We start from the raw sequence: 15,187 nt of genomic DNA, 5'->3' as shown, positions 1-15,187 counted from the left end.
TATTTAAATGAGGATGCTTCAGATCCTGCTTTGCTAGGGTACCTCTCAACCCTCAGTGCACCAACAACACAGTGCCCAATAAAATGCCAACCTGCTGGGGAGATAGTGCACGTTTCATGAATTGTTTCTCAGACATCCAATACTGAACAGCAATATTTTGAAAGTACAAATTTGAGCATTAATATCCTCAATATATCAATAATATAAAACCACAGAGGTAATATAAATGGATCAAAAAATTGATTAAATGAACGAGATTGGACTAGATCACAAATAATGACAACAACAAAGATGGAAGAAGAAACAAGGAGATGAAAGAGGAGGAGAAGAGTAAATAATGTTGTGCTTTAATACTAAGAAAGAACTTTCTAAACATCTCAGATTATGCTCCAGGATCTCTTTGATGAGGTTTTTGTTCGTTTCTGATCTGAATCATCCTCCACAGTACTTTGAAAGATGATTGTTCAACCCAAAACTGAATAAAATTGTAATTAATTCAAAGAAACTCATATATATGATTTTGGGAGATATTTTTGAATAAAAAGAAACATTTTGTTTTGCTGAAACTAATAAAAAGACAGTCAATAAACAAGTAAGAGGGGTTAGAATTTTTTGGATCACTTCAGTCCCTTATGAACCTTTGTGATTCCATTTAGAGTTTTCTTATCCAAATAATGGACTAATTTTCCAGATCATTTTACCAATGTAGAATCTGAGGGAAGCAACATGAAGTCATTTGCTTAAAGTACCTCAGCTAATACATGTCTAAGTCCATATCTTAATTCAGGAAGACGAGTCTTCAGTTCTATGTCCAGTACTCAATCCATTGCAAAACATAAATATTCTTTACTGTTCAATAAATTTTGACTATAAAGGTGCTGCCATTTGTAGAATAGCATTACAATGCAACCTAAGTATTCTTTATACTTTCATTTAGAATGCTCCTAATGATTGTGTATACTGTTTATTTTTAAACTGGTAGAGATACAAACTTACACCAGTAGGATTATTGGTTGCTGGTTCTTGATTTTCTAATTCTCTTTGTCTCTATCCTTGTCTCTCTTCCTTTCTACATCTTCCCCCATAGGTCTTCTCCTTTTGGTCCTTCCTCTCTCTTCCTGTCTGTCTCTCCCTTCTCTCACTTCTTTCCTGACTTCTCTCTTTTTCTCTTCCTTTTTCCTTTATGTCTGTTTCTCTGACTCTGCCTGTGTCTGTCTATCTGTCAGTCTGTCTACCTTACCTCATAATCTCTCTTTATCTCTGTTTCTTTCTATGTTTCTCTCTCTCTCTCTCTCTCTCTCTCTCTCTCTCTCTCTCTCTCTCTCTCTCTCTCTCTCTCTCCCTCCCTCCCTCCCTCCCTCCCCTTCCTTCAACTTGCCTTTTGCCTTCCTCTGGGTGGACTAGTCCTAATTCAAAAACTTAACTTTTCTTGATTTTTCATGATGCCATTTTCCCTTCCCTTATATTCCTATGAAATTAAAATCCATACACTAAGACTCCACTGTCCTTGATAGTGAATAGTTTGCTATAAAATTTTTATAGATCACCACATTTTTCTTAAATTCGTTTTTCTCTTTACTACTTTATGAGACAAAACTTCACATAATTTTACAATTTCCTTCTAGGGATACTTTGCGAATTAAGTTATATTCTAAACTGAAACTGTCTTTCCCTACTATATTTCTCCACTGGGTCAGATAATTATGTTTATACCTACTTCTCCATGTCCACCCATTATTTCATCCATTATTTTTTCACTTAAAACCTGAAGTCCCTCCCTTGCTTTCTTTTAATATAACAAGGTACTGCAAGAGCACCAAATGACATGCCTGTGATATCCCTTCCTTGTCAACTGATTATCCCAACTTTTCTTCTTATTTTCTAGTCTTTAATATAATCTTTCATTTCTTTTTCCGAGCTCTTCATGTGTAATATGTTCTGTATGACCTACTCACATGCACTGTATGCCTCTCTATTGTCTTCTATCATTCTTCTCTCAGTTCTTTGGGGACCATTGTTTCCTATAGTCTATATAATTTTATTTATATATGAACCTTCTCTCATGCATTCCGTATATTAGAGGTAATCATAGAATCTATATTTTTTATAACTGAAATGATATTAAAGGTTATCTAGTCCAATTAACTTCAATAGAATTTATTTCAACAAATATTTAAGTCTTCTGTGCATAAGTCACTATATAAACATAGTTGTATAGTCAATATTTACAAGAAGTTTCTGAACTACAATGGTTAGGATTGAAAAGTATTCAAAATAGCATGATAGAAAGCTGAACCTGATAACAGAAAGATACAAAATACTTTATGAAACTTTGAGAAGGGAAACATTTCTCACTTTTGAGGGTTCCAACCCAGAGTATCAGGTAGAGTTTTTCCTTTAGTATTTTAGTTTTCCTCAATTACATTCAAAACCAATTTAATCATTTGTTTTGAAAACTTTGAGCCACAACTTCTCTCCAGTCCTCCCTCCCCATAGTCTTCAAGAAGGCAAACAAGTTGATATAGATTATACATGTGAACTCATGCAGTATTTCCAGAATAATCATGATGTAAAAGAAAACATAGACACATACCACTCTTGCTTTCCAAAAAAAAAAAAAAATTAGGAAAATAAAATAAAACCAAGCATACGTCAGTGTGTATTCAGACTGTATCAGTTCTGCCTCTGGTAGGGAATGGCATTTTCATCCTCTGGTAAGGAATGGCATTTTCATTGTGAGTATTTCAAACTTGTCTTGGGTAATTATATTGCTGAGAATAGCTAAGTCTTTCACGACTGATCATTTTACAATATTGATGTTACTTTTCAGTCTTTGTGAGTTTTTTCTTAGAGCATCCTGTTTATCATTTCCATCTTAATTACTTGCCAAAATTTGTTCAATCACTTCTCAATTGATGGGCATCTCCTTAATCTCCAATTCTTTCCCTCTAGAAAAGAGCTGCTATAAAATATGTACACATATAGGTCTTTTTTCTTTCTGCTTTTCATGACTTTTGAGATATACATCTAGTTGTGTTATTGCTAAGTTGGAAGACACATGGTTCTATAGCCCTTTGATCATATTTTCAAATTGTTCTACAAAGTTGTTGAATCACCAATAAAGCATTAATTTCTCATTTTCCCTACATCATCTCCAACATTTATCATTTTCCTTACTGTCCTAGTAGGCACTCTCTAATAGGCATGAGGTTGTACTTCCCAATTTACATTTCTCCATTCATTAATGAGTTAGAACACTTTTTTCATTTGTCTATAGATATATTTGATAATGTAATCTGAAAACTTTCTATATCTTTTGATTTTTTAGCTAATGGAAAATAGCTCCTATTTTTATAAATTTGACACAATTCTCTATATGTTTGAGATATGAGACCTTTATCAGAGTAACTAACTTTTTCTTTTCAGAGTTTTTATTGCTACACCTATTTCCCTCTATCTTATTTCTTCCCTGTTTATAAATTTCTCATTCTCCTTTCACCCTGATGAAGTATTTTACTTCTGAATATCCACTTTCCTCCAAGTTTGCCCTTCCTTCAATTACCCCCTATCATTTTTTCCCTTCCTCTCTTACTTTGAGACAGATTTCTTCTGATGAGAGTGATTCAGTCCATCTGACATCTTCCCTCCTCCAAAGTAAAAGCTTTTTGTTCTTTTTTTTTGTTTTTTTACCTCTTTTATATGAGGTAAAAATTTTTACCTCCTTTGAGATAAATTATTCCACTTTACCTATCCTTTTCTTTTTTCCCAGTACATTCCTCTCATTCCTCTTAATTCCATTATGTTTAGATCATGCCTTCATAAGCAACTCCCACCTATATCCTTTGTGTGTGTGTGTGTGTACATATACTTATATATGCTAATAATGAGAAAAATCTCATGTTACAACTATCATATTGTGATGCAGTAATGTTTTGTATTTCAAAGCCAACTTTCCTATTCAAGACTTGTCTTTTCATCAAGAATGCTTTAAAGTCTTCCATTTCATTGAATTTCCACACCCCTCCCCACCATGGATTACACACAATTTTGTAAGGTAGGTGATTTTTGGTTTTAATACTAGCACCTTTGCTCTGAAGAATATCATATTCCAATCCCTCAGATTCTTTATTGTAAAATAGTTAGGTGACTGTAGCCCCATAATACTTGAATTGCTTATTTCTTGCTGCTTGCCATGTTTACTCCTTCACCAGGAGCTCAAAAATTTGGCTATTATATTTCTAGGAGTTTTCTTTTCAGGATGTTTTCCTGGTGATGATTGGTAGATTCTTTAAATTTCTAATTCACCTTCATAATTTCTTGAAAGATGATATCTAAACTTTTTTTTTAATTTTGGGATCACAGATTTCAGGTAGTCCAAGGACTTTAAATTATCTTTCCTAGAGCTGTTTTCCAGTTCATATATTTGTTCAAAGAAATATTTTACATTTTCTTCTATTTTTTATTTCTTTTTTATTGTGCTCGTTATTTTTTAAAATTTCTCATAAAGTCAATATCATCTATTTACTCAAAATTAATTTTGAGGAATTATTTTCTTCAGTGAGATTTTTGAATTTCCTTTTTCATTTGACTAACTCTACTTTTATAGCAACTATTTCCTTCAATATAATTTGATGCCTCTTTTTTTCTTTTGTTTTCTAAAGCATTCTTTTCCTCATTGACTTTCTTTACCGGTTTTTACCATTTGATCTAGTATGTTTTTAAGTTGTATTTTCTTCAGTATTTTTTGTCTGTCTCCTTTACTAAGCTGTTGAGTAACTTTTGCAATTTTCTTGCAAAAAACTCTCATTCCTTTTCCCAAAGTTTCCTCTTCTTCTTTTACATGATTTTCTAAATCCTTTTTGTCCACTTCCATGATCTGAAATCAATTCATATATTTCTTCTAGGCTTTGGATGTAGGAGTTTTGACTGTTATCTTTCTCTGAATGTCTGGTTTAATCTTTCTTGTCACCATGGTAACTTTATATAGACAATGATTTTTTTAGTTTGTTCTATTCTGTTTTTTCCTTATTATTTTTGTCCATTTTCTATTACTTGACTTTTTAAAAAATATTTATTTTCATCCATATATATATATATATATATATATATATATATATATATATGTATATTTTTAAGTTGAAAAATTTCCTTCCACCCTCCCTTACTACCCCTTTCCCTTCAGTAGTGAGCAATCAGGTTAGCATTGTACATATATATTTTTGATAAACATGTTTGCAGATTAGTTATTTTCTGTATGAGGAATTAAGATTAAGGGAAAGAGATGCATAAGAAATAATTTTTATAAATCCCTCATCAGATTCTGAAGGGGTGTTGTGTGTGTGTGTGTGTGTGTCTGTGTGTGTGTGTGTGTGTGTGTGTGTGTGTGTTTTGTTTTGTTTTGTTTTCCTTTCTCTGGATGGAGATAACATTGTCCATAGCCATTCCAATAAAGTTGTCCTACCTCTCCAGACTGTGGAGAGTAGCTGCTTCCATCAAGGTTGTGCATCTCATAATGTTGGTGTTGATGTACCCATGGCTCTCTTAGTTTCACTCCCTTTGCCCAGTATTAGATCCCATAAGTCCTTCCATGCTTCTCTAGAGTCCAACCATTTATGGTTTCTTATAGAACAATAGTATTCTATAATATTCATGTGCCACATTACTTGACTTTTAACTCTTTGTTAAAATAGGGTTCTACTTCCATATTGGAGAGTAAACTGTTTCAACATTCAAAGATTTTATACAACTGTTGTCAGAGATGCTTCTAGGAATCTGTAATTCTTCTAAGGTAGTATGATTTAAGAAGTAGAGTGGTTCCTTTCTCCTGGCCTGTGCTTTGCTCTGTGAGTGAGCACAACCACTCTTTTCTAACATTTAACTGTCAGGAATATCCCTGTCCTCATGGCCACACTTTCCTAATGTGTTTGTGCTCCTCCTTGTCTTGGAAAAGTCACTGAGGACTATGACCCAGATCTGAATATGAGCAAAGCAACAGTCCTATCTCAGTGCCAACAAGGAGACCCCTATCATCTCTTTATGGCTCATTGTTCAACCCCTTATTTCTGTGGCCTAAGAGTTATGGTAAGAGCTGCTGCTATCATTTTATATTCAGTGACTCCCAAAGACTGCTCCTGGTTTACACGGGGCAGGTCTGGGTTGGAGGGACCTGCCTTGACTGTGCCTCTGTTTACTGTGTTTCAGCCTCATCTAAGTGTGACAGACCTTTCCTGCAGGCCATCTAAGTTGTCTTTGGTCTCTGTGGGCTGAGATATCTAGAAACAACCACCAATGCTGTCATTCAGAGGTCTCTCCTGGTTTGGTGAGCACCAGGCTTTACTGAAATGGCCTTTGATTGACCATTTCTCTTTTACCTTGCCACAACAGTTTCCTTCTAAGTTTTCTTGGGATGGAAAATGGCTTCCCTTATACTTTTTTGTGGTTTCTGTCACAGAGGTGGAGTAGTACATAAGAGAAGAGAACCTGAGTTCGAATCCTGCCTCTACCATTTGCTACATGTTGGTCCTTAGTTAAATCACTTAACCTTTCAAGCACGTAGTTTCCTCTTCAGCAAAAGAAAGGGTTTGGATCATATTACACCTAAAGCCTCTTCCAACTCTAAATCTATGACCTATGAAGCCTTTAATTCTACAAATGAGCAGAACAAAAGATTAGAGATTTGTTGAAAATCACTTAAGAATTGAACAAATAATCCAAGACAAAAACTCAATGTTTCATATTCCCAGGACAACATTCTACAGGATAAGCCAAATATTCAGTCAATTATAATACTAGGCAGAATGTGAAAATATAATAACAAAGTGCTATGATAATCTCAAAAGAAAAAAAAAATTGCTACTATTTGGGAGAACAGAGAGAAAACATTGGAAGGCAGATCGGATTAGGAGAATTCATTTTAAGATGAATCAACCAAGTAATGATAAGTGGCAAGAAATAGAGGTCAACTTTTGGGACAAAAATGTTCAGTTTGACTGAGTTCTTGGATAAATGAAAATGAATGTTAGAGGAAAGGCTGGACAATTTGGATGAAGTGAAATCATAGAAGAGTTGAATGGTTGATTCTAGTGCATATAGGCATGAATAGACAAATATACACACAAACAAATATTCCCATGGATATAAATCTATATCTATATCTATATCTATATCTATATCTATATCTATATCTATATCTATGTCTATGTCTATGTCTATGTCTATGTCTATGTCTATGTCTATGTCTATGTCTATGTCTATGTCTGTGTCTGTATCTGTATATGTATCTGTATCTGTATCTGTATCTGTATCTATATCATCTATATCTATGTCTATGTCTATATCTATCTGTCTCTATCTCTATTCTCTATCTCTATCTCTATCTCTCTATCTCTATCTATCTCTATCTATCTCTATCTCTATCTCTATCTCTATCTCTATCTATCTAATTATGTGCACAGGGACACACACATATGTATAGGCACACATTCATACACATAGAACACCCATAAATATGTGTGAATATATGTACAGAAGTATATGTGTGTGTATTAGGGGACAGCTGGGTGGGACAGTGGAGAGTGCTGGAATTGGAGTCAGGAAGATTCATCTTAATGAATTTAAACCAAACACTTGCTATGTGGTCCTAGGCAAGTCATTTAAACTTTTGTCTTCTATGTAAAATGAGCTGAAGAAGGAAATGACAAATCTTTTTATTATCTTTGCCAAGAAAACTCCAAACGGGATCACAAATATCATACATGATGGAAAACAATTGAACAACACACTGAGTTGGGCAGAGCATTTAAAGATTTCCTCTTTTAGATAGATATTATCTATTTTTAAATGTGATTATACATATAATTAAAACACATATTTATACACATGCATACAAATGCATACGTATGTGTATATTCCTTAATTATTTACTTCAAATCCAACCTGGGCAAGTCAATTAACCTCATTAGTTTTCTCATCTAAAAATGATTTGGAGCAGGAAATGACAATCTACTCCAATTTTTTTTGCCAAGAAACCCCAATTGGGTCATGAAGAGTTGGACATTACTGAAAGAACACATAAAGCATTTACACTTTATACAAATAAATGCATGTATATACACAGATATGCACACATGTTTACATGTATGTATATGCACAAACCTACATACATTTTATGCCCATACAATGCACATGCAGGTGTGTATATATGGATATATGTGTATAATTATCATGGAATCATTCAGTAAATAAGTATGCATTTTATATGTTTTAACAATTACAATGAGATCAACACTGTGAGAAAGAAAAAAGAAAGATAAAAATTCCTGACCTCAAAGAACAAAAAAATTTATTGGTTAGCTCAGTACATACAAGATATATTAAAAGTAAATCATGTATAAAAAGGAGCTAAGTTGTATATTTGATGATTTTTGTTTTATTGTAACCATTTCCAATATTTATTGTCTACCATAAATATATAAACCTAGAGGCTGAAAAGAGCTAAAAAAAATCACATGATTCCTTTCATCAAGGATCTTATCTTCTGGATAATAAGGGTGGATTGTGGATAATATATATATATATATATATATATATATATATATATATATATATATATATATATATATATATATATATATATATGTTTGTAACACATGTAGGGAAAGGCAAAATGTTGTCTAAGTACTATAAGTAAACTTTGGAGAAGGGAGAGATCTATATGTGTGGAGGTGAGAAAGACTAAAATCAGAAAAGTTCAAAAGAAATGATGGAATATGAGCTTAGTATTGTTGAAAGTGAAGCAATGCCAAAAGCTGAAATGAAGTCAAGAACACATATATTGATAACTCCTATAGTCTCTGAATTTTTTTCCTTGCCATCCCCCCCTTTCTTCTACTTTGTTTAACCTATACTTTCTTTATTTTTTACTTTTATGACAATGGGGTTAAATGAGTTGCCCAAGGTCACACAGCTAGGTAATTATTAAGTATCTGAGGCTGGATTTGAACTCAGGTTCTCCTGACTCCAGAGCTGGTGTTCTATCTACTGTACCACCTAGCTGCCCCTAACCAATACTTTCTAATATACCCTTCTTCATTTTAATTTTTTTCTCATTTTAAGAATTGTGAAGAAGATAAAGGATAAATAACCCACATATAAAAATGTTTATAAAAGTTCTTTTCATAGTGGCAATGAATTGGAAATTGATGGAATGCCCATTAATTTGGGAATGGAAGATCAATTTTGATATATGAATGTGATGAAACACTATTGTTCTATAAGAAATCATGAGGGTTTAGCCTTCAGAATAGCCTGGAAAGACTTGCATGAACTGATGCAAAATGAAATGAGCAGAACCAGAACACTGTACACAATAACAACATTGGGTGATGATCAACTATGATGGATCTGTTCATTTCAGCAACATAATAATTAAAGTCAATTCTAAAAGAGTTGTGATTCAAAATATCATTCATATACATAGAAGGAATCTTGGAGTTTAAATGCAGACCCAAACTTACTACTTTCAATTTTTCAATGTTGTCAGGCATTATAGGGTTTCATTGATTTTACCCATTTCAATTTGATTCTTCTTTCACATTATGATTAATATGGATCAATGTTTGTCATAGTTATGTATGTATAACCTATATTACTTCATTTTCTGTCAGAGGGAGGGGGAAGGAAGGGAGGGAGAAAAATGTAAAACTCAAGCCTTACTAAAATGATGAAAATTGCATGGCATGTAGTTGAAAAATAAATAAATTATAAAAAAAGAAAACAACTGAGACGCTTTCTCATTGCCAATTGATGAGAACGATCCTGAGATGAGAAGTTAGGACAATTGGATCCCTTTTCTTGATCACTTTAGTATTTAATCATCTTTTCCTCAGTTCTGTCATTTGGAAGATGCATTAGATAAGTTTGTCTGTTAGAACATTCCAAATTTTATATTCAAAGATTTTATTTGGTTTGGTCCAAATGCTTTCCTTTTTTTTATACAATAGCATATGATATTTGTCTGTCTTGATTTTCCAACCCTGCCTCTAACTCATTCCAGGTAGGAATTTACTTCAGTGAAGATCCTTACTTTCCTTTAATATGCTATTCTTATTGCGGATAGCAATGCTTTCATCTTTTTTTTCAATATCAATCCAAATCTCTACTTCTTTCAATTCAAGTTTCATGTTTCCCATGAATTTTTTTTTTCTTTCATGGTGGAAAATGAACTTTGTCTTCTTCAAACTCAATGATATTTTTTCTTAGTCCTATAGGGATAGACATTATACCTGATTCCATTGGCATAAGGAATTGCTACTAGAGGAAACTCCCTATGCCAATAGTAATTATCACTTTCTCTGTAATTTATAATCTTTGAGAATACCTCACTCATTTACATTTTAAATTAATTTTCCAGGATCATGTAGCCAGTATGTATGAGAGACAGGATTTATTCCTGCCTTTGAGGAGAACTCTAAAGTTACTATATCATATTGCCCTTTTGAACCCTATATTACTTAGAAATTAATTTTATTTTCTGGACTACTCCTTACTATTTATTTCGTGCATAAAATTTCTTTCCTTAACTAAATGTTTAATTCTTTAAGTTTAATCATATTGATAAATGCTTGCATATGTTTATCCTGAATGCAGCTAGGACAGAGATAGACATAAAATCTATGTTGACCAAAGACTTAAGGGATATTCTCTGCAAAATACATACACACACACAGTCCCTAACAGAATACATTATATAGTATTTATTATATCAATGAAATTGGATTTCACATTCAGAATTAGAGAGGAATAACTTCTATATGATCAGTAAAATCTTCCATAGAACTTCCAGATGGCTCTCTACTAGCCTCCGTTGGACGAATAAGCGTAAATCCAATCCTTCTTGAGGTAGTTTATTCCAGTTTGGGCAGTCAGTCCACTTTGAAACAAGCAACAAATGAATTTATTTTTGTTTTCCTTAAAACTGAATTGAAATTTTTGTCTATATAAATTCTACCCATTGCTCCTATTTCTGTCTTTTCTTGTCATTAGAATTATGTTCCACGTGAAAATTTCGATTGAAATTATATGTTATTTCCTCTTTCCTTTGTCATCTCCTCCTGGTCTGTTTCCCAATTTCCACTAACTGATCCTCCATAGGTTTCATTCATTCTACTTTCCTGATTAGGATGCATTGGCCATAATAAATGTTTCCAATGTACTTGTTAAAATGCTTTGCACCAGACTGAATGTCTGACAGATGTGGTCTAATAAGGATCAAATTCACTGAGATGAATAAAGCTATAGTGGGGAAGACTATGAATTTCCTAATGTACTCTTATGTTCAGGATGGCATTTTGACTGTAATGTCATAAGCTCATACTTGACTGTACTTTACCTTTAAGTTCACTAAAACCCACAGATTGTTTTACAGGACAGCATTATTTAGTGACTTCTTCCATATCCTTCAGTTTTGTACCAGCAATTTAATATATTTCATCAATTTGTCTCAATTAAATATAAATTCCTTTTCTTTAAATAGAAGTTTTGCCATTCATTATTAAATATTGTTTTAGCTTAGTATAAATCTACATTTTTATTGCCTACCATTTCATCCTTTTTTTCCAAGAACTTGATAAAAAAATGTACTAAACTTTTCAGAGTCAAGGACTGAAATCTACTGTTTTTAGCTAGAAGCTTTCTTTCAAATTAAACTTGACCCTTCAGTGACTTTGAGTCTTTTCATTTAAACAGTTAAATCCATTACTCACCTAACTTTATTATTTTGTATGACTTTTTATCTTCTTCACAAAGATACTATGAGTGATACTGTCAGATAATTTTCTGGAAAAAAATTAGGTAAAATAGGTTTACCTTCTCCTGGTCTACCAATCTAATACCTCTGTTAAAAAAAAAAGAAATAGGATTAGTCTGTTTTCCTCTTGATCTATTTGTGCTGAATCTTAGTTTTCACCATTTCTAAATGGTTACAAATCATGTCTTCATGAGATCATCCTCACCAATCTGGAGTTCAAAGATTATTTCATTAGATGTCTTCAAGCAAAGGCTAATTGACTATTCCTTGGGTATAAAATACAGTGTATTATTTTCCTGACACTTGAAGAACTCCATGGTATTTAAAATCCATTCCATCTTGGACAGTCCAGAAAAGTTCTGTCATTAGAGTAGCTTATTTGACTTTAATTGAAGCCTTATTTATTCTTTCCCGCCCCCCCCCCCGTTTCTGCAGTACCTCTCCTTTTCTTCACTGCTTTAAAATGTTTATTAATTTTCTCTCAGTTCTGTCATCCTCCAGGGCTAAAGTTTTGACTTAATTAAAGACACTAAAGTCTGCTCTCTTTCTTAATGCACATTGGTTTCTGATCACTGCTAAATATACTTTATTTTTGCCCAAATATAACAGAATATCAGTTGACAATAAGGCAATTGAGTCCAAAATATAATTTAGAAAAATAATCCTCTCAAGAATAAACCCAACAAATGTTTATCCTGTCTCTGTAAGAATATCTTCAATGAGTGACAGCCTCACCAGTTTCATGGAATCCCATGAGAATATTCATCATCCTCATCAAGAGGGAATATGAACACATAATTAGTGGTAAGCAATCCTATCTTTTCTTAATTTTCCTTACCATCATCCTTGCCATCTGGGTGACATCTTATCTCTGCTAGGTTTTTTCCCTCTCTTTTTTTGTATCTTTTTTTAGCTTTAAGTGGTCCTAATCACCATCTCTTGAATAAGGTGACCCAGTCCTCTGACACTTTTGACCAGATACTTAGAGATTTGTGCTACTGCTTTGTCTGCACTTTGCCGCCAAATACCTGATCTATATATGAAAATTCTAGACTGGTCAATGGATTACTTGTCCCTCAATACTTTTTTTAAGACAGTTCTCTTTTCTTTTTGAGTGGAATAATATGTTTCTGTGTTTGTCAGTAGCAGAGTCAATGGAGTGCTAATGTAAATATATCAACTTGAATTGTTGTGTTTGATTCTTAATGTACTCAAGAGCCATGGAGCCTACAATATCTATTTTGTCTCCCATTTTAAAAGAAGATATCTTATCTGATATTTGTGTCTGGCTTTTCTCATAATGTGGCACAGCAATGTTCTAATGCCTTGTCTGTGTAGCAGGAACACTTGGTACATTCCAATTCTCTCTATACTTTTTATTTCAAATACATTAGGAAAAAATAGTGGGAATTCAACAATTCAGATGAAAGAAAATCCTTATAGTACACTGGTAAATTTCAGTGGGCATAGTTGCTTTACAACTAAGATGGTCTTAAACTTCTGATTTCTCTTTCTTAGGATATCAAAGAATCCTTGATTATAAGATAGAGAGGAACTCATATCATTTGACGCAACTCTCTCATTCTTTCGATGAAGAAGTTGAATTCCACAAAGCTGAAGTACTTAAAAACAGTCACAATAATCAGTATGAGAAATGATGCTAGAAACTGTATTTACTAACTCCCCTCTATATCCAAATAATAAGCTGAAAATATTATACTTTTATATTTATAAAGCACTTTACATGCATTAACTCATTTATTCCTTATATTAACTGTGAGATAGTTTTTTGGTAATATCCCTGCCCCCAATTTTACAGATATAGATAATGAAACCCTAAATGCTTAAGTGAAGGTCACATATTTGATAATCATCAATTTATTTCTTACTTCAAATCTAGCTTTTTGCCTTCTATACTGCCACACTCTTCCTGATGCTTTATTTCTCTGATTTTTCAATTTGATTGGATTTCGAAGAATCATTATGAGGCCATATGGCTCATTTTGGTGTCTATTTTTTTGGTGTTATTTCTGACTCTGTGACAGGCAGAACACATCATTAATGGATATTCTATTTCTCCCTTCCACCTCTTCTTAAGGGAATTGACTTTTTTTCTTTTCCCTCCTTTTGGAGTTCTATGTAACTAAATGCAAACCTCAGGATGGGAGGTGCTGGAGGTCCTCTGTTATGGCTAGACCCAGACCAGGATACATATAATACCATATCTAGTTTTTATCTGCTGCTGCTTGAGGTGAACTTTGTAACTGTAGCTTGGAATAGTCTGTGACCTACTGTCTGACTGGAACAGAGTGCTGAGCTCACAGTTATATGACCCAATACATTTATTAAAGGCTGATAACTCAGAGGCAATTTTTTTCTGTACATAGCAAAGGGAATTAGACAGATTGTCCTGACTGCTTGGCTAGTAGCAGGTCCTCTTCAAGATGTTTTGACAGGTCAGTGTGAGGTCATTATTGCTAACCTAATTCAAAGCAATAATAATTGCTCAAGACAACTTAATTTTTTTTGGTTTGGTTTTTTTTGGGGGGGGCGAAAGAAAAGAGTTGCTTTTTGGCTCCCCCATAAAGTCTAGTAGGAAATAAGGCTATTTAAGCAGTATAAATGATATGTTGCTTAAACAGCAGTCATTCTTCAGTGTTTAGTGAATGAGCTTTTAAGATTATTAACAGAATATATTAACCTGTTGGGAAAGTGCAGTATGAAATCCTAGACTCATTCAGGATATGATATAAAAAATTTTAATTTTCAAGCATTCTTAAGTGAAGTCACTTGAGCCTAAGTGCCTAGAAAAAACGGAGAATCCAGACTCTCTGATATGTAATATAATCTATTCTTAGCTTTGGATTGATCACTCTGGTGTTATCTTAATGGTGAGGTTTTGGGAAACCCATTGTTCCTTTAGCCATTCTTCAGCTATAAAGAAGAAAAAAGAGAACTGTGTGCAAATAACAATCTGACAGGATGCAAGATGAAGACCTCATTATAAGGCTCTATAAAAATTAGATGATACAGATGTCCCTTATCAACAATAACTAAAAGAGAAGGAAAACATACATTTTCAGATGTTTTGTAAAGATGAGCCATCAGACTATCAGCTGAAATATTGGTTTTTTTTTCCTCTGGAACATCAGAACTTTATGAAAGAGATTGAAATCTCCTTTTAAAACATGACTTGCCATTATTAAATACTTAAATTTCTCCATAAATCTTAAGACCATCAGTTGTCAGTATCCCAGTACTCAATGGGTTTTCCGTTTGTGTTCCCTTTAATAGCTTAGAAGAGGAGATATGAACTATGAGGATTGTTAAAGCCCACAAAAGTCTCTCTGTGTTTTCTTTTGAGGGGAAAGGTAATTTGTT

This window comes from Macrotis lagotis, chromosome 2, assembly GCF_037893015.1.
Source record: "Macrotis lagotis isolate mMagLag1 chromosome 2, bilby.v1.9.chrom.fasta, whole genome shotgun sequence".
Taxonomy (NCBI): domain Eukaryota; kingdom Metazoa; phylum Chordata; class Mammalia; order Peramelemorphia; family Peramelidae; genus Macrotis; species Macrotis lagotis.
The sequence above is the reverse complement of the archived record's forward strand: the minus strand, read 5'-3'. Positions refer to the sequence as shown.